The following is a 21,710-nucleotide window of genomic DNA, read 5'->3' as shown; positions in this document are numbered from 1 at the left end:
TAGTTACTGAGGAGAGAAGGATAAAATCAATTCATCAGGCATTCTCATTTCTACTGCATCTCATTTATTCAATTCATGCCAATAGAGTCAGCAGTTAGGCATATATCTGAAATAGCTCTTGCAAAATATCTCTAAGACAGATTTTCTGTCCTGTTCCCTCCATAAGAGTTGTGTGCCAAGCCCTTGTCTCCAACTTAGCATTTTCACTAGGAACTCAATATGCACCACAATGGGAAAGATTTCAAAATTTATTTTTAATTTTTTTAATTATCCATGACTTTTTTTCTGAATTCACAGATTGACTTCTAGCATTTCAGTCAAACTCTTTATATTTGAATGCTGAAATTCCAACACTGAAAAAAAGTGGCCTTACTTTCCACTGAAGTCAGTGGAAACTCGTTACTCATTAGTTCTAAAAAAAAAGAACCTTCCACTTCAATACAGGTGGTTAGATTAGGATCAGAGGAAGGATTCTTAAGAGTACCAAAGGGACAAAATAAAAATCCTGTTGAAAGTCACTGGACCTTGAGAGCATAAGCAATTTAGCTTCCTTTGAAAATCCTACTTTCAGTATCTAAAATTAGAGCCACACTTTTTAAAGTGAAGCATCTGCCATTTCAAGATTCTGAAATAAGTTTTTTCTTTCTCAAGGAACATGATAAAATGGAAGCAGAAAAAAATGATAAAATTAAAATAAATATTAAAATTGTGAGGAAACTTACAAATACTTAAACAATACACTCCTAAAAACGTAACTAGATTTGTAGGTCCCAATAGCAATGGAAAAAAAAGAGCTTTATTTAAATAAATTCCATATGGAATTTTGATGTTTCAAACAGATTTTAAATCTTCTAAGGCTGAGGATCAAATTTAGACCATGTCTACACATTGGATGTGTTCCCACTGAGGGAATATCATTCCATCCACTTACTGTCTTTTAACTTTGATTGCTCTTATAAAATATCAGTGACCTGAATACTCCAAAGCAACCCCAGGCTAATCTTTTTGATCCTCTCCATATCTAAAGACAATTAGCAGTTATTACCTATCTTTCTATCCCCTTGTGGTCTCCTGCTCTATGTTACAAGAATGTAATGTTTTAAAGAGTTCTTCTGGTCTTCATTGTTTCTCTCTTGCATGAAATTTATTATGGGGAGGAGTTAGGCCAGATATTTTGGGTAAACCTTTCCTATAAGAGCTACCTGTGCTTCTTTCTTTTTACAGTGTTAAATAGTGTTGGGCACATATAGTCCAGGTCTTGGTTATTCTGAATGGGTAAATTTTCCCTATGACATTGTATGCTAGAAGAGCTCTACTTTAATTCCTTGGAGAGAGGGGAAACACTAATCTTACCAGATGAAGTGTTGCAAAACAGTATGTGCTTGTGATTAGATTTGAGGAGTTTATAATTTTCTTCCCCTGTGTATCACTATCTTTATAAGCATCATCACGATTCAGAGAGAAATCAATATATTTCCAAGTACTTGAATAGGCACAGTTAAATTAAGATCTGAACATCTGAAAAAAAAAAAAAAAAAAAAAAAAAACACCGCATAAATTAGTACAAATTTATTTGGTCTAGCTCAAAGGTATAAATAGAAAATTTTAGGTGCCAGTACCCATCTGTTGCACAGGAGTCTAATCATGTCTAATTCAGTGTTTAGGACAGTCTTTGAATGTCCTTCACAGAATTTAGTCCATTGATTTCTTAACCAAATCCAGTCTAGTATTGGTATCTAAATTGTATGTTCTGAATGATACTCCTGGGACCAACTATTTATCTTTTTGGGTATAGCCGTGACTTCATCAGTAATATCTAAGTGGGACTTACGTATCTCATGTGGATTTTAATATCAAACATTTTGTCAGCAAATAAATCCATAAAAAATTCAACTCAGTATCAATTTAAATCCAAAAGATCCTATGAACTAAGATGTTTAGAAGTGATCTGAGTACACAAGATTCAGAAAATTCTTGCTTTATCTTTTTGATCTCCATACTGGAGACAAAATCACAAGGGCTTTCTAAACACTACCTCAAAGACTAAAGCCATAAAAGACTGCAACAAAGGTTCACACTTATGTATGAATGTAGTTAATTTCATGACTTATTAACAGACATTCCTCCAAAGTACTGGGTACCATCAGAACAAACTACAAGCTGTATTAGTAGTCTGCAAAATACAAGCAATAATCATATTTCAAGTTTTCCCAGACTGGCCACCTGAAACTAATCATAAATACAGTCTACCATAACAAGCCTACCATTACTTTTAATCAAAGAGAAAAATGGTATACAATGCAGAATGCATTAGTATTATTTCGTTTCTGTCTGTCATGCTAAAAATACTACCCCTTACTTGTATACACAGAGCTTTGATTTTCATGGAACCTTTTGAGCATGTAATTGGTAGAGTTCAGTGATTCACAGCTTTATAATTCAGCTGATATTTTGGCAAGTTATTAGCCAGCTGTTGTTCATTGAAGTAGATGTTTTGAACCATGAATAAAATTGTCAAGGTTACAGTTAGTACAAAGAAGACTGTATCCTTCTTTTATCAGAGTCTGTAGCAAAACTACAGACATCATTCTGAGAATCAGCTTCAGAAACATGGTGTTTCTCAAGTTCATCACCAACTCTTTCACATTTTTCCTGAATTTCTTCTTTCATTTTCTCCTTCTAATAGTCAACTTTCTTCAATTTTTCTTTTCATTGTGGTGAAGCTTGGTTTTTGTTTTCACACTTTCAGGTTCCAAGCATTTTTCATGATGAGTTCTGCACTTGAAAATCTTTTTCCCTTAGTACTTTTCAATACTACACCTGTTTTTCTTTTACTTTCTCTGTCATAAAACTGAATATTCAGTAGGAGCTATTTTTTTTTCCTGCCTTCTACCATAATCATTCTGCATATCTTAAAAATAAGTCATAGAATAGTAGTTCGAAATAATGGACATACTCAAACCCAGACTTCCTACCTCTCTAGGGGAAGGAATGGGGTTTGCATCTAATATTTTTGTTCATTGTAAATAATAGTTTGAAACTGTACTTCTCCAGTATAGAACACAACTGGGATTGAAAGAATATACAGCATTATTTCTCTAAAATCTGATACTATTATTATTTGATTTATTACCTATATTTCCCAATACTTCTAATATCTCTACTACTACCTGAAAGGAGGTTCTAGCAAAGTGTAGGTTGGCCTTTTCTCCCAGGTAACTGTGATAGGATGACAGGTAATGGCCTTAAGTTTCACTGGGGGAGATTCAGGTTGGATATTAGGAAGAATTTCTCAGAAAAAGTGGTCAGGCGTTGGAACAGCTTGCCCAGGAGTCACTATAGGTTTTAAAGAAAAGTGTGGATGTGAGTTAGTGGGCATGGTAGTGATGGATCAGTGTTTGGACTAGATGATATTAGTGGTCTTTTCTAACCTTAATGATTTTATGATACTGTGAGTTACTGTGAAATATAAGAGGAAAATGACAATGCACAAGACAGATAGCAGTTGAATTTTAAAATTGTAACATTAAAAATTTAAGCCAAGTACTTTTTACCTGTATTTTTTTCTTCCAGCATGAATTATTCTTTCAACCTTCTTACAACTTGCCAATAAAATAATATAACAGCAGTTTGAATGATTACGCAGAGGAAAAAAAACATTTGCCTCAGGTTCATGTGATCTAGATCTGCTTGTATAATTGCTGCCTGAAGACTGCAAATAGTCACCCCTTTTTAACTACATTAATTTCAGCTGCAATAACTAAGGTTTGAATTTGACTCTGAAGTCAATTTTTCCATACAGAAGATGAAAAATATTTGAGATAAACATTGCACACTATTGTAATTAATCTATTAATTTCCTTTATAACACGGGAATTTATTGATATTCTTAGTAATCCTGATTGCTATTGTTTTTATTTTATTAGAGTATTTTTAACTGGAGATCAATTCACAAAACCCAGGTAGTCTCTGTGCAACAAAAATCCTTCCTCCTTACTCTGCTTGTATTTTTAATAGACAAATTTTCTCATCTCTAACTCATCATTTGTACGTAACCAGGTATAATCAGTGCATACACTAATTGCATTCAAATGTCAGGAGTGCTATTGTGATTACTCTTTTCCATGGCAATTTAGAAAGTCATAAAATGAATATATGCTTCTTGTAATGCCACAAAATGACCTTCTGCTGGATATTCTCATACAGTCACAGTACAAAAATGGTCTATCTTCTGAAGTCCCAGGTGAATGAGACAGAACAGCCATGACTTCTCTGTAACAGTTATTTTGTATGCATAAGGAAGTCAATCATAACACATTTTAAATTAAACCTTGAAGAATTCACAATTTTATGTTCTAAAATCAACATGATAATTTGATATGAGACAAGGTGAAGTCAGATGCTATTCTCAGATTAATTAAACTCAAAACCCCAGTAGATAATGAATCTTCTGCTTCAAGTATAGAAATCCATATATAAGATGCTTGGTGGAAAAGAAACATGTTTTGTGTGCAGCTTTAAATCAGAACAAATATGAGAGTAAACCTATACATGCAGAGGTTGGCAGCAGATAAAATTTACAAAAGTCAATTGACATAAGATAAATACTGAGATATTGGTTTCCTTGGGTCAGAAACACTGACGTGTCTCTTCTAAATTTATTAGTGTTTTGGTTTAACCTGGCAGGGAGGTAAGCACCATAGACACATTTGCTCACTCTCACCCCAAGTGGGCTGAGGAAGAGAACTGGAAACAAAATATCATGTGACATAATGTCACTTAACTTGGACTAACCACTGCCTAATTCAGGCCAGCTGACCTGGCTGCACCTCACTGTGCCATAATGGGAAGCTCTTTCCTGCCAAGTGGCCTGGCCCCAGGCAAAACACCCATTACTCAGCAACAACCTGCACAAACCAGGACAGCAGAAAAAACCTGTAGCACAATTGTTTGTGAACATGACTTAACAGCAACAAATTCTGAAGCTAAATACAGAGTTACGCTTCCACATTCTGCAATTAATACTGGGAGAAAATATCCAGAAGTAAATTTTACACGGCATTACATTATGCTATCTTCTAGATTTAATTATGAAAGTATAAACAATTTGAAATGCAAAGTTTCTGTTGAAATCCCATGGAATTTTATGTGACAGTTAAGGATCAGTTCCATAACTTATTTTTGAACACTCCTGCTTGCTGGAGAACTACTCTGGCAATTGTTATGAAGTCTGGACCACCGTGAAAAAAGTAACATAAAATATTTATTTAGATAAATAGCTAGTTGTAATTTATCTTTTAGTACCATAAGCAGCCATACAACCAACATTTATTTGTTGCTTAAAAATACTGTGAAAGTAGCAGTAGTATGAAAATGTTCAAAATAATTAAGATGGAAGTAAATGTTATTTTCTAGCTTTTTAAGCTATAACACTATGTCATCATGTATCTCATTGACAGCTATGCACATAGACCCATTTTATTTCTTAACTTCTCTCTTCTGTTATTCCATACTGAAAGCAACGGTGAATGTACTCTCAAAGGTATACAAGTGCTTCCCACTTTTTTTGAAGTACAGTGCAGTAAATCATAACATGCTTAATTCCTCTTTATTACAGAATTTTAAAAGGCTCAAAATACATTTTCCCTACACACTGATCAAAATGAATTTCACAGAACATTTATTCTATTTGCCAGATGGTCAGTTGCATCCATCTATGAAAGACATGGACTCCTTTATCAGGAAAAGTTTTCCTGAATAGTTCTAAACTCTCATAGCTGCATCTGTGTTGTTGTTGTTGCTGTAGCTATTGTCTGCTTTTCCACGTTGAACGATACAGCAAAGATGCAAATCTGACTTGAATTTGAAAAATTGGAATAAGCATTGAGATCTACAGGTTGAACAGATCTCAGTACCACTCATTTATTTTGATTAATATGATATATGTATGAAATAATTGTACATAATTTGATTTACTTTACTAATCTGTCAATGTACTGCTAGCAAGCAGCACAAGGCCAAGTACATACAAATGGAGAGCAAGTCTATGCATGTCCATGTGCTTCACTCTCTGTATGTTTTGTTTCTTCATCTTCAAATCTTAATATATTCACAGTGAATCATAAGTGTTATGACCACTACTCATTTTATAATGTTAAATGACAAAAGACAACCTTCCCCCCCTCCCCCCCAGAAAATAGCTCATGTTTATAATTATCAAATAAATATGCTTTTTGGTTAATACATTGAACACTTCATAAATAAAGCTCTCCCAGTTTTAACGAAATGTTCTTTTCATAGATTTTCTGTTACTAAGCACCTTTTAAAATCTCTGTCACAGACAACAGTAGTATAATAATGATATTTTAGGTAATACTGTTGGCATATTACTCAACAATAATTTGACAGAAAAAGTTTTCAAGGCTTCACAGAACATTTCCCTTTTTTTTTTCCTCTTTTTGTACATAAAAAGTAGATCTCATTACATGAAGTATTCATGGTTTCTGAAACAAATAAACAGTTGAGTTAATTATGTACATACTAATTCTCTGTTTGAATAGAAAGTAATTCTAGCTTAACTGAATAATTGCGTATGGATATTTTAACGATCTCTTATTTCAAGGTGCTTCAAAGCAGGTAATACATGACTTTCCTTCTAACTGCAGACACTTTACCTTCCTTGAGTTTTTGGAGTTTATTCAATAAACAAGACCAATGCAAAATGCAAAACTTCTGATGTTATCTCTTCTTCAGCAATAGCAATCATGCTTCATGTTTTTAAATTAATAATATCAAAAACTAAACTAAAACAGTTTTTAAGGATTCATTAATGATAAAGATGGTACAGCACCTTTTGATACTTTACTGAATCTATTCAGTTTCACACTGTTGTGGGTTACCCCCAATAAGGCAGCTTAAACATCACAAAGCTGCTCACTGAAATTTCTCCCCAACTCCAGTGGGATGGGAAAGAGAGACAGAAGAATGAAAGTAAGAAAGCTCATTGGTCATAATAAAAATAGATTAACAAGTGAAGGAAAAGCAGAAGAAGAAAGAGAGAAAATAAATGCTGCAGAGGCAATTACTCACCAACCCCCAAAGGTAGACTTATACCCAGCCAATTCCTGGACAAAGATGGCTAAGTTAGCTGAAGCCTACTCTAGTCAATTCTATTGCTGAGCATGATGTTACATGACACTGACTATCCCTTCTGTTAGCTTAGGTCAACTGCCTGGTTGTGCTCCTTCCCAGCCTCTTCTCCACCCTCCACTGTCACAGCAGGAAGAGGAACAGCAAAGGCCTTGATACTGTTCAGATGCTACTGAGCTATAGCTAAAACACCAGTGTGCTATTGTCCTGATTTCAGCCAGGACAGAGTTGATTTTTCTTTATAGTGTCTGGTACGATGCTACATTTTATTTTTAGGAGAAAAAGCACTGTTGATTACATGCTGATGTTTTAGTTCTTGCTGAGCAGTGCTGTACAGAGCCAAGGACATTTCCACTTTCCAGCTTCTCATACTGTTCTTCCAGCAAGGGTAGAGGGCACAAGGAGCAGGGACGGAGTAGAGTTAAGACAGCTTACCTGAACTAGCCAAAGAGATATTCCACAGCATATGACATTAGTGAGGAAAATGACAGGGTGAGTGCTCTGCTCAGGGACTAGCTGGGTGTCGGTGGGTGGTGAGCAATTGCTTGTGCATAAACTGTTTTGTATATATGCATAGTTATTACTATAACTTCTCTCTTCCTCTTCTGTTTTAATAAATAGCTTACATAATTTTTTCTCCTATCCCACAGGATGTGGGACTAGTGCACAAAAAGGCTTAACACCCTGCCAGCTTAAACTACAACATAAATGTATTTCTTCTGAATTATTCTAATGCTCTCAGAGACTGAAAGATTTTGGAGATCCCAAGGGAAGTCTCACAGAAAAAGCTGAAAATATATACATAAGTTGCCATTAAAGCGATGCCTCCTATTTATTTCCTTGGAAACTACAACAGATACAACTGTATACCGCTAACTAACACTATTTAATAGAACAAATTCTCAGCTACAGAACAGTAGTAGAACAGTACAGTATTTTTTCAACATAATCATCACCATTAACTATGCAATTTTTTTGTCACTGATGAACAAGAGCCTGCGTCCCACACTTATGAAAATCTGTGTGGCAATCCAGAACTTGGTTTGTCTTTTACTTTGTTGCCATCACTGCTGAAACACAGCCCCTATTGCCTCACTATGCTAACATCTACTGTTTGGTCTCAATAAGTGCTCAACAAGTGTTAATGAATGTCAGTGGGTGCCATTTTCTACCTGCCTGGAGGTATTCAGTTACACATCTTTGCTTCATATGCAAGGAAATAAAATTGAATATAGTACTGTTGGAAAGTTCCAACCCTTCATGCCATACTGCCAACACCGGTGACATCATGGGCCAATATAATAAAATACGAGGAATTACTGTCAGAGCAGCCCTCATATATGTCTGTCAGTTTCCTAGTGTAAACTTTTCACATTAGTAGCAGACATAGATCTTTATGCAAAAAGAAAACTATTAACATGACAGATGAATCAATTATCTTTTTGTTCAAAACACTATTGACCACTATATAAAATGAAATATTAAGGAAAATATAACACAGTAACAGTAACACAAAGGAAAATGAAGAGTCTATTAATTTTGTTTATATTGTACATAAATACATGCACAGCAAAGATGATTTTGCAATACATCATGTAATTGATAACCATTATTTCCAACTAAAAATGGTTGAGCTACATGCTTCTGTTTTCAATTTTAATATTTTACACCTGCAGACAGCACAATATTAATATTTAAGGAAAATATGTCATTTTGAATGTCATCCATTGTTCTGTGTAATGATTTCTACTACAAAAGATCTTTAGCATGCTTCTAAACTGCCATTCCCTCATTCTCTCCCAAATAAACATAACTGAAAAGGGAACATAAATGTTCAGTAAAATGTTATTTCTGTAGTTAGAGCAACAGCTGTGAATCAACAGACATTTAAACCATAATTTTCTCACTTTCTATTATGCATCACATAAAATTAGAATGAAAGGCATTTTTTGTATACATTATGGATACTGACTATAATTAATAATATAGCAATTAATATATAGCAATCTGCATGTCAAAGGACAAAACAAACTATTCAATCAATGATTAAGTATACCTGGCATTGAGAATACCTGACATTTTAACAATACAACATTCTTGCTGTCACAGTGATAAATGTGTACATTGCAAGGAAGATTTGGCCTGTGTATAAGCTCACTGTACTTTTTTTTGATAAATGAAAAGCAAATCTACAACAAAATTACTAATGAGTGTAATTTTGCCCACTGTAGATATGTTTCAGTATTAGAATGTGCCATAACTTCAGTAAGAATATGTTCTGAGAATGTTGGATACTTACAAGTCCATGGGGCCAGATGGATTGCATCCTAGAGTGCTGAGATAGTTGGCGGATGTGGTTGCCAAGCCACTCTCCATCATTTTTTGACAGTCCTGGCTAACCGGGGATGTTTCAGTGGATTGGAAACTGGCAAATGTGACACCCATCTTCAAAAAGGGCCAGAAAGATGTTCCTGGTAGCTACAGGCCTATCAGTGTCACCTTGGTGCCAGGGAAGGTTAAGGAATGGATAATCTCAGGAACCATCACGGACCAATTAAAGGTCAACCAGAGGATCAGGCCCAGTCAGCATGGGTTTACCAATGGTAGATCCTGTCTGACAAACCTGATTTCATTCTATGACAAGGTGACCCGCTTAGTGGATGAGGGTCAGGCTGTTGATGTGGTCTACCTGGACTTCAGTAAGGCCTTTGACACTATCCCCCCATAACATTCTTGTGGAGAAGCTGGCTGCCCACAGTCTGGATGGGTGTATGCTCTGCTGGGTGAAGATGGCCGGGCCCAAAGAGTCGTGGTCAATGGAGTTGAATCCAGTTGGCGGCTGGGTCACGAGCAGTGTCCCCCAAGGCTCAGTGCTGGGGCTGCTTCTGTTTAACATCTTCATTGATGATCTTGATGAGAGGATTGAGTGCACCCTCAGTAAGTTTGCAGACGACACCAAGCTGGGAGGGAGTGTTGATCTGCCAGAGGGGAGAAGGGCACTACAGAGGGACCTGGATAGACTGAATCGATGGTCCAAGGTTAACAGTATGAGTTTCAATAGGGCCAAGTGTTGGGTCCTGCATTTTGGCCATAACAACTCCAGGCAACCCTACAGGCTTAGGGAGGTGTGGCTGGAAAGTTGCCTGATGGAAAGGGACCTTGGTGTACTGTTGGACAGTTGGCTGAATATGAGCCAGCAGCGTGCCCAGGTGACCAAGAAGGCCAATGGCATCCTGGTTTGTATCAGGAATGGTGTGGTGAGCATGACTAGGGAAGTCATCCTGCCCCTGTACTTGGTACTGGTGAGACCTCACTTCGAGTACTGTGTTCAGTTTTGGGCACCTCAGTACAAGAAGGACATGGAGGTACTGGAGCAGGCCCAGAGAAGGGCAACGAGGCTAGTGAAGGGCTTGGAAAATCAGCCTTATGAGGAAAGGCTGAGGGAGCTGGGGCTGTTTAGTCTGGGGAAGAGGAGGCTGAAGGGAGACCTTATTACTCTCTTCCAGTACCTGAAATGTGTTTACAGGAAGAGCGCGGTAGGTCTCTTCTCACTGGTGAGAGGTGACGAGATGAGGGGAAATGGCCTCAAGTTGCGCCAAGGCAAGTTTAGGTTGGACATTAGGAAATACTTCTTTACAGAAAGGGTGGTTAAACACTGGAATACGCTCCCCAGGGAGGTGGTTGAGTCACCATCCCTGGATGTGTTTAAGAGCTGTTTGGATGTGGTACTCAGAGATATGATTTAGCAGAGGGTTGTTAGAGTTAGGGTACTATGGTTAGGCTGTGGTTGGACTTGATGATCATTGAGGTCCTTTCCAACATGAGTGAGTCTGTGAGTCTATGCTGACTTTCTGGTGATGCTGCAATTTATTCTATTGCTGTCAATTACTTTCTGTTCCTCTGAATCATCATAATGATGCTTGCTTTCATTCATACATTTGATTGTTGATGTGCAGTTTAATCAGTTTCCTGGAGCCAATGCTAGAAACATACAATACAAGAGACACATACAAGTTGGTAGGAAACAGCATAAATTGGCCAAAGCTAGTTGACCAGCTTATTTGGCTACTGCAGAAGGGTAAATGGAGAACATTAGATGTTGTATACCTTGAGAGTAAGGCCAACGAATGCCTGGTTTCTATATGTATTGCTCAGGGATCATTGCTGTGGTCAATACTGTTTAATACCTTGATAATGGAAGGGAATGCATATTTAGAAGACAGTATGAAAGTGGGGGAAGCGGTTTCATGGTGCTATTCACAAGAACATCAACAAGACAGATAAAAGGGCTGCTGGAAAGTCTGTGAGGATCAATAAAAGTAAATGCAAAGTCTTACATCTGAAGTGAAATAATTCCATGCAACAAAACAGATTAGGTGCTGACTAGATAGTAAGAAGCTTTACAGAAAAGGATCTGGTGATTAGTGTTAACACCAAATTGAAGATGAATAAGTAGCATGACTGTGTAGAAGAAAGTCCAACGCTACACTTTAGCAGCAGGAAAGCAGATACACATTGAAGAAAAAGTGATCCTCCTGATTCAGCATTAGTGAGATTTCATTTGAAGCAGTATACCTAATTTTGGACTCCCTCTTACCAGAAAGACATGAAGTGGAATGAGTCTGAGTTTGATGAAGATCATTCAAAACTTCTATTTTTCTTTTTTTCCCACCCAAAGGAAAACAAAACAGCAAAGAACACCTAATAAGAGACATTATTTTTACCTAGAATGTGTAACAAACAGGGACCAAAAATAAGACAGCAGACTCTCTTTAATGTACACAGTGATAAGAATGTACATGGTGATAAGACAAGAACTGCAACAACAAAAATCTTGATTGGATATCAGATTTTTTTTTTCATAATTATGGTAATCAGAATTTCCCAGACAAGTTGAAGAAATCTCCATCTGTGGAGACATTCAAAACTAAGGATGCAGGTCTGAGAAAACTGCTTATCTGGATCTGCTTTGACTAGGTTTTTCTACCAAAATCTTCAGGAAATAAATTAATATGATGAGAAATGAGCATTGGCCTTGTTTTTATGACCTTCTTAAGAAACATTCAGAATTAAATCTTGAACTAATTTCCCTCTAAAAACAAAAGGTCCAGCTTTGGGAAATTTATATAGCAGACGGAAATAGTCACAAACATTTCTGTATTAAAGGACATTAAAGCCTGAAAATCTTGTTTTTCTATAGCTATGCTGTCCTTCCCAAATTAATAACTCATGTTTTATGTATTTTTAAGTAGGCAGCCATAAAAACTCAGAGGTACAATTCGAAAAAAAAAAAAATCTTAATTATGTTTTTTTTTAAGAATTCAGTTAAACATAACATATCATTACTAATTACTTCAGAGCAGATATTTTTAGGCAAATAGGAGACCCTTATGTTAGCTTTTAGGAATATTTTTTAATACAACATAATATTAAATGAAGAACAACAGGTACTATTTTTTAATATACCATTACTGGTCACATCATTTATTTAGGATGTCTATTTTGCTCTGAAATAGTTTCTGTACATAGAAGCTTTGAAAACAAAGCTATTATTGGTTTAATAAATTCTGCAGTTTGAAATTTCTGTGTTTAAGATCACTGTAATTTTGAAAATGATGATTTTTAAAGGAATGAGTTCCTAAAGAAACATTCCATTTTCATTAAGCTCAGATAATTTATAATCTTTTAAAGCAGTGAAAAAGCTTTAGTAAAAATGATGAAAAGCACACCATTTTTATCATCTTGGTCATCTAAAGAGCCACTGCAATAATCTCGGATTCAGAGTTACTTAGTTTGAAATAAGTAATAAAGTTTATGGTTCAATTGGGTGCCATTGGTTAAAAAAAAAAACGAAAAAACAACAACAACAACAACACACCCAGCTCAGCATAATTGCATACTGAATATATTACAGTTTTATTATGTATGGTAAATTCATGCAAGAATGCCAGCTTAATATTATTCACTTGTAAAATAAAGTGAAAACATTGCAAATGGTTCAATACATATAAAAATAAATCTAGTTCTAGAGTCGTTTACTGAGGTCATTGTTATCTGGGATTTACTGTATTATTTATTGGTACCTGCAGTATTTTAATCTTTGACTGCGGGACTTGTGATTTCCCATTGCAGTATGCTTATGCTTCATGAGTTAGTGATAATGGCAGGAATGTAGATTTAGGAGTGCTAGATTAACTATCTACCTTCTCATATTGATCTGAGAATTAAAACTTCCTACCTAAGAACATACAAAGTAGCACTGGATGATATAACACAGGTATTCAAGAATAGTTTTGGATATAAAATTATTTCCTTCATCAGTGCAGGTGAAACTGCTCAACAATGAGGTCTTCTTTGTCACATAAGGCTTATGCAGATTTTATCACCTCTGACAAACTGCTTTGTACCACAACGTAAACCCAATAAGCATTATGAGTATATCTGCACTACAACATACAGTTTATTTAGCACTCCTAGGTCTTATTTTCCACTTTATCCTAAAATCATTTGTCAGTAAATATGGCAGATTTTTAGTCTATCAATAATCAAACACTTGAGGTTTTTTTTGAGTAATTTTTCCCAGTAAGATAACACTCTTTGTGAGTAAACACAGCTAGCAAAGAGCAATGCAACTGCTAACGTATTTTAGTTTTATGATGTTAGAGAACACCTGAGACCACAAGAGAACTTTTTAGCCAGCAGATACTGTAAAACTTATTTCCATGTTATGTTTCGCATATGTTTCACAACCTAAACTAAGAGTCACTGCAATTACTTTCTGTGCTTTGAATTAGAAAAGAGCAAAATAACTTATTACTCCTGTAACACTATAACATGGTGGAAAGTACAGCAACAATAACAGGGAGGCAAAGTCTTCGGCTAGAGAAAACAAGGAGAAGCCCAAACATAGCAGCCACAGACACAAAAACAAAGGAAAAAAAGCTGCTTACCTTTAAAAAAAAAGCCTCAAGTAACCAGGGATCTCAAGCAAGAAAGCTTCACCTCCACTGCCAACACTTAAATGAGGTCAGGGAGGGTGTGGATCCTGGTTCCACCCCTTCCTATCACTCAGGTGCATGCATCTGCGCTCCCCTGGGTTGGCCCTGACTTTCCACCAGGTGCTCAATCACTGTTTCAGACCGTGACTTAGCATTTCTGTTCCAATTCCTTACTAAAATTTGAAGAAGTGAATGAAAACCAGCACATAAATGCAAAATATTGCTATTATCTCCATTATGAATAGTAGAAGTTCTGATGTCTGAAATGTCCTAGCCTGTATCTAGAGGAATTCCAAAAATTTATACAGAGTTGGAAAGACACAATAATTATTTTAACTTGTAACATTTAATGCTTTTTTTAAAATTCTTTCTATACTTCAAGAAGATAAACGTATCCATCTTCTTAATAATGAAATGTATACAGCAAGGAGAAGGATTAACTAACAGAGGCCCAAAGAGTGTTTGCTGAGTAATTTCTCTAATAGGCTGTAATGTTTCTTCGAAATGTCTAATTAGTCAAACACCTGCATGCTACTACAAATGCGACTTCATACAGCATTTTCATAACTGGATATTATTTTGTCTTCTCACTTCACCTGTCTTTACTGACCTTTGATTACTATGCTTTTGCTATTTTGTTATTTTGGTTGGTTTTTGTTTGTTTGTTACCTGTAAGACTATTAAAATATGCTACCTCAAGTTATATTTTTTATTATCTTTTATTTATCACTAATTATTTCCTATTTGAAAAACAATAAAAAATTAGTTATTAAATTAGCAAGTTAATACAAATTTAAAACTGTATTATGACATGTATTTGTTTAATTTTAAGGTTACTTATGAAAGCTGCTCCAAAACCTATGCTTCCTATTTTATTATGTTCACCCATGACATCAGAGACAGATGCTGGTTGCATGACAGTAGAGGTTGAACCCAGGGCAGTAATGTTCGTTCCACTGTAAGTGAAAATCGGCTTCACCATTGCCTGAGGAATCTGAACATGTATAAGTCTACAGGTCTTCACTAGATGCATCCCAGGTTCCTGAGGGAACTGGCTGATGTAATCACCAAGCCATTCTCAGTGATATTTGAAAAGTCATGGCAGTCAGGTAAAAACCCTGGTGACTGGAAAAAAAAGGAATATCATACAAATTTTTAAGAAGGGTAGAAAGGATGACCATGGGAACTAATGATCTGTCAGTCTCACCTCTGCGATGGGTAAGACCATGGAGAAGATCCACAGGGAAGTTATGCTAAGGCACATTGAAGAGAGAGAGGTGATGCTAAACAATCAGCATGGCTTAACTAAGGGCAAGTTCTCTCTGATCAAACTAGTGGCTTTCTATGATGGCATAATTGCACCAGTGGATGAGAGAAGAGCCACAGATGTTATCTGTCTGGACTTCACAAAGTCTTTCATAAGGCTTTTCACAAAGTCCCCCTCAACATCCTTCTCTACGATTTGGAAATATACGGATTTGACAGGTGAACTATTCAGTGGACAAGGAACTGGTTTCCAGGTCTTATGAAGAATGTAGTTATCAATGGCTCACTGTCTGGGTGGAGATCAGTGACGAATGGTGTCCCTCAGGGGTCAGTAATGGAACCAGTGCTCTTTATATCTTCATCAGTAACATCAACAGTGAGATTGAGTGCACCATCAGCAGGTTTGCAGATGACACCAAGCGGTGGGGTGCGGTTGACATACATGAGGGTCAGGCTGCCGTCCAGACAGATCTAGACAGGATTGAGTAGTGAGGCCAGGTGAACCTCATGACAATCAACAAAACCAAGTGCAAAGTCTTGCACCTGGGTCATGGCAACTCCCACTATATCAATACAAGCTGGGGGACAAATGGATAGAGCACAGCCCTGCCAAAAAGGACTTGGGGTACTGGTGGATAAGAAGTTGGACATGAACCAACAATGTGCTGTTGCTGCCCAGAAAGCCAACTGTACCTTGCACTACATCAAAAGAAACATGGTCAGCAGGTTGAGGAAGATGATCCTCCTCCCTTACTCTGATCTGGTGACACCTCACCTGGAATAGTGTGTCCGGATGTGGAATCCTCTGTACAGGGGAGACATAGACCTGATGGAGTGCATACAGAGGAAGGGCCGCAAAAATGATTAGGATAGAATGTCTCTCCTTTGAGGACAAGCTGAAATAGCCTGGGCTGTTTAGCCTGGAAAAGAGAAAGAAGGCTCTAAAGAGACCTGACGGTAGCCTTTCTGTATCAGAAGGGAGACTATAAGAAAGAAGGGGGCAGACTCTTCAGCAGGGTCTGTTGTGACAGAACAAGAGAAAATGGTTCCAAACTAAAAAGGTTTGGATAAATAAGATTTAGACTGGATATAAGGAAAAATATAGGATGAGGTTGGTGAAGGACTGGAACAGGCTGCCCAGAAAGGTGCCCCATCCCTGAAAACATTGAAGGACAGATTGGATGGGGCTCTGAACAGCCTGATCTAATTGTAGCTGTTCCTGTGCATTTCAGGGGAGCTGGACTGGATGACCTTCAAGGGTCCTTTCCATTTCAAATAAATCTATGATTCTGTGAATCCAAACCATTATATGATCTGAGATAATACAAAACAATTGTGGTAAAGAAGTTGTCATTGTTATTGTCATTCTGTGTAAAATGAATGGTTTATGCTTATTTTCCATAGGTTGTGTTAATTTTCTACATTTTGTAAACATGTATGACATTTTTATCCCTCCTTCTCAAGTAAGTTGATGAATGAATGAATATCTGTATTGAGAAAAGCAGCCACGCTTCTGCAGAATTCCAGAAACATTACAACACAAGTGATGAATCTCAACCCTAGAATACAACCCATCAGCACCTAAGTCATCCAGACATATCTGAAAATTAGAAATTTTGACATGATGAATGAAAATTTGAACCATGACTTTGTCAAAGACAAATTATGGGCATGACAGAAGAGATGTAAATTAGAATTGACTCAGTGAGGGACAATGAAAGCTCACATGGATGTATGTAGGCAAAAGTCCAAGTTTAGACAAAGTAATATTTTAATTAAATGACCTAAGTCTTAAGTAATATCAAAACAAATCAAAAAGCAAACAAAGAAAAAAAAAAGAAAAAATTTGCAGTATTCACTGTAAAGGAAAAGTAAAACAAAAGAAATCCCAATCTTTATTGAGAGAAACATTTGCTGTAAAGTTTTATACCGTAGTTTTCATTTGGGTTAGCTTACAGAAATCCTTGTCTGGGATCATTATTTTTTTAAGATATGTGCACATTCAAGTGGGGTACTATGTTAAAATGCTGCAAAGATGGTATATGTACCACAAATGACATAATAGCAACCTTTTCTAAGTGATTTGTTAAAAAATAAAAAATAAAAATACTCTCTTTAAAAGAATTTTCCTTTCCTTTCCAGGAAAGGAAAGAATAGTAGGAAGGAATCTCCCTCCTCCCCCCTCCCACCCCCACACACTTCCTTTCTTAAGCAGGATCCCTAGATAGGTTGCAAATCCTAATTGACACAGAACCTTGAAAAGTAGAAATATAGCAAGTTAGACTGATAGCAGCTTATATATATATATAAAAAACAATGGTTACACATTGCCTGAGAATGGAGGATGGAGGATATTCATAGAAGCAAATCCCATTAAAAGAAGCCAACTGTATAACTGTATGACAGTATAGAAATATACACACTCAAATGAGTGTGAACTAATCTAAAAATGCTGATGTTCCAACTGTTTAGTCTTTCAAAAACAAGATATATTATTTCTTTTTTTTTTATGGTATAAGAATATGTTTCCTATGTGATAGAAAATACCCACATATTCAAGTTAAGTCTTCAAAATTTATCTATATGAATAGAATCAGAATCATGGGAGAAAAGAGTGACTCTAGGTTAGTATCATTCCATCCCAAGTCAGGATCAGTCCAAAGAAGTGGCTGTCTATCCTGGCCTTAAAGATCCTGAAATTCCAGTCTTTTTTGATAATTCAGTGCCTCTCAACAGTCAGCATTACAGAGGTCAATAATTCTCTATGAATCTTTCTAAATCTTAAGCTCTATTCATCATATGAAGACTATTATTATGCCACCTCTAGATAAAGTAGTTTTGGAGTCAATCTATTTAAAAAAATTGTTTTGTTTTTTTTTTTTTCTCATAGGTCATGTATTTAGATGCCCAATAATTTACAAAGCTATCTATGCAATCTCTTGTACACACATCTCTTAACTGCAATAGCCTAAAATGACTTCAATCCCCAGCTAAAACCTCAATAATATTGAAAAGACTTGAAGGATTCAGACTTCATGTAAGTCATACCAATGTTTATCACAGAATCATAGAATCACTGGAGTTGGAAGAAACCTTTAAAGGTCATCGAGTCCAACTCCCCTGAAATGAACAGGGACACCTACAGCTAGATCAAGTTGCTCAGAGCCCTGTCCAGCCTGACCTTGAGTGTCTCCAGGGATGGGTCATCCACCACATCTCTGGGCAATCTGTTGCAATGCTTCACCACCCATACTGTAAAAATCTTCCTTATATCAAATCTCAATATCCCCTCTTTTAGTTTGAAATCTATCAATTGTGTTCTTCACAAAAGACCCTGCTAAAGAGTCTGCTGTCTCATAGGGCAAGTGGTGGAGCAAGTGGTGGATTCTGCTGAACTCATTCAAGTTTACTGATTATTTTTTATTGGGGAGTGAGTCAGGGGAGAAAAGCGCTAATATTTAGCAGAATATTCCAGATGTAGGTAGAGCCATATAAAGAGAAATAATCACTTCTCTCCATCACAGCTGCTGTCAGGACACACTGCAGGCTCATGACCATGCCCAGCTCACTTCTCATCAGGACCTCTAGAGTCTCTTCAGATGAACTGTCCCCCTAGCCTTTGTCATTGCCAGATGCTTCTCTTTCCTGGGAGTATAGTTTTGCACTTAACTTTACTAAAATTCATAAACTTTCCTTTTGCCCATTCTACCAACCTGTCTAGCTTTCTTTGAATGGCAGCCCTGCCTTGAAGCTTATCAGATCTGCACCTGGTTTGGCATCATATGAAAACTTTTTCAGGGTGCATTTTGTCACCTTCTTCAGGTAACATATGAAGGTGTTAAACAGGATGTGTTCTAGGACAGATCTCTCTAGTACTCTACTTATTCATCAGCCTCCAGATCAACATGTAATTGTGACCCTCAGAGCCCACCCATTTATCCAAATTTATTTATATGTGTCTATTTACTTATTTTATTGATCTAATTTTCCACTCATTCATACCTTCATCTGCCAAATTGGATACAATTGTATTGTGAGATATAGTCAACAACCTTCCTAATGTCAACCCACTGTTCTTCCCTCAGCCACACCTATAGTCATTTCATTATGGAAAGCAGTCAGGTGGTTTAACCTTCCTAAATCTGTACTAACTGTTTCCATTTACTTTCTTCACGTGCTCAGGAATGTGTTCCAAGAGGATTCATGCTTTGATTTTCCTGGAGTCTAAGGTGAAACTGATAGGTATGTAATTCCTTCAATTTTCCTCAAGGCTTATTGTGAACAATAATAACATTGTTTTCATATGACTAAATACTCATGATAGGATCATATAAATCAATCAGATGTAACTTCCAGTTAACTGAATGTTCTGACCAATCATAAGAAATGCATGAGAACAAAAACCTGCATATTTTCATACTATCTATCAAACAGTAGTAAAAGAGGAGACTGAGTAAAGAATTTGATCTTTTCTTTGTTTTGAATCTGCAACCCTCTCTTTATTTAATAACTGCTGTCTTTTTTGCTGTTGTTGATGGTGTTTTCATTATTATTGGTTTGTTCATTTTTTTAATTGAAATAGAAACAACTGTTCCCTGTTGACCTTTTTTAAAATCCAGGATACTACAAATTTTGTGATTTTTTTTTCCCCTGCCTTATCTCTCCCTTTTCCAGACTACTAGTTCTGAGTACACTTCAACACCTCTCATGAAGAATAAACCATACTTTTGATCACATCAAGACTCTTTTGTTTTCAGTTTCTACTATGTATCTTTTGATCTGGAATTCCAGAACTATACTGCGTATTTGAAGAGCATTTACACAGTGAATAGTTAATTATATCTTATTTCTACTTAGACATCAAGCCTGCTTAGATTACCATCTGAAACCAAAGGCACCAATATATTTCCCATATCGTCATAAAGTATCTAAATATCTGTGGAAGTTTGGTTATACATTATATATTATCAAAATCAATTCTAAAAATAAAATGAAATTCTAAAAATATTCTAGAAATATTTACACACAGTGTCTAGTTATCAGAAAAAAATCAAATGTATTACATTGTCTATTTGAGGAAGTCCAGGCACAAAGGTTTAGAGGTGATGATATACAGTATATAATCTGAAATTAACTTTCAATGAAGTGTAAAGTGCCATAAAAGGGACATTCAGCATGCCTTAAATGTGAAACATTTCTCTCAGTTTTTAAAGTGGAGTCAACCACTACGTGTAGAGTCATTCTCATTTCAAGCAAAAGTGTCCACAGAAAAAATTATTAAGAAATAATATGTATACTGGCAATAAACACAACTTTATTAACATTTTCCTCCTGATGTTGGCAACTCCTTTCATACCTGAGCAATTCAGTAGGATTACAGGTCTTGCTCATTCTAAACAGAACATCTGATAAACCACTGTTCTCACAGGTGTCTGCTCTGACAGCAGGACATTTTCACAGACTACTTCTGGTAAATCTTTCATTGCACTTTTAGAAAGTTCTTCACTTCTTTCAGAACTGTTTTTTTTCTGTCAAATCTAGCATATAGCTTCATGTATCTCTGGACACTCAGGTTCCTCTTTTAGTTAAGTAGCAAGTGAGCAAAAGAATTCGAGGAGCAAAGCTCTACATTTAGATACATGATCTGTTTAGTCATTCTCTTAATCCTTTTGGTGGAAGAAAACATTATTCTCAAATACTGAATATGAATATTTCCATACAGTTTATTATTTTCAAAATTACCACTGTGCCAACAAAAAGGTTGTTAACTGAAATTTCTCTTTAATGATTTACTGAAATCATTGCTTAAAATATTTTAAATATTTCATAGTCAAGTATTTCATTAAATGGACTCAAAGCAAACAGGAGGAGGAGGAGGAGGAGGAGAAAAAGAAGAAGGAAAAGAAAAGGAGAAAAAGAAGGGGAAGAAGGAAAACAGGAAAAAAGGAAAAGGATTTAACAGCAGTAACATTCATTGGAAACTTTTTGTTGTGTTGCCTTTCGTAGGCAACCGTGATGTTCGTTGCTTAGGGGAGCCTGCGGCTTGGCCATATACCGAGGTGACACCAATATGATGAGCGGTAAAATGGCCTCTATTCACTACTAAAACACAGCTTATATACATTTTAACCTACAAAACCGTGCTGTCATGTCCCACTCTGATTGGTTCATACCAGATAACATTGTGCCCTATTTGGCCGTCTCCACATTCTTTTCTCATTCTTCTTCTTCTCCTGTTTTCTCTGCATCAAGGTCAGCACGATAGCACTGTCTCTCTATGCTTAGGGAGAGGCCTGT

At 36.3% G+C, this 21,710-nt stretch overlaps 1 long non-coding RNA gene across 1 annotated transcript in view; it reads left to right on the top strand.

Annotated features, from left to right (window-relative positions):
* LOC112532174 overlaps positions 1–20,731 on the top strand; it is a 135,816-nt gene extending 115,085 nt beyond the window's left edge. Inside the window, exons 4-5 of the long non-coding RNA XR_005858679.2 lie at positions 19,596–19,655; positions 20,088–20,731. This is a non-coding gene — a long non-coding RNA (uncharacterized LOC112532174). The remainder of the gene's footprint in view (positions 1–19,595; positions 19,656–20,087) is intronic.
* Positions 20,732–21,710: the final 979 nt, after the last annotated feature.

This window comes from Gallus gallus, chromosome 3 (genome assembly GCF_016699485.2).
Source record: "Gallus gallus isolate bGalGal1 chromosome 3, bGalGal1.mat.broiler.GRCg7b, whole genome shotgun sequence".
NCBI lineage: Eukaryota > Metazoa > Chordata > Aves > Galliformes > Phasianidae > Gallus > Gallus gallus.
Note: the sequence above shows the minus strand (reverse complement) of the source record. Positions and strands in the feature narration are given on the sequence as shown.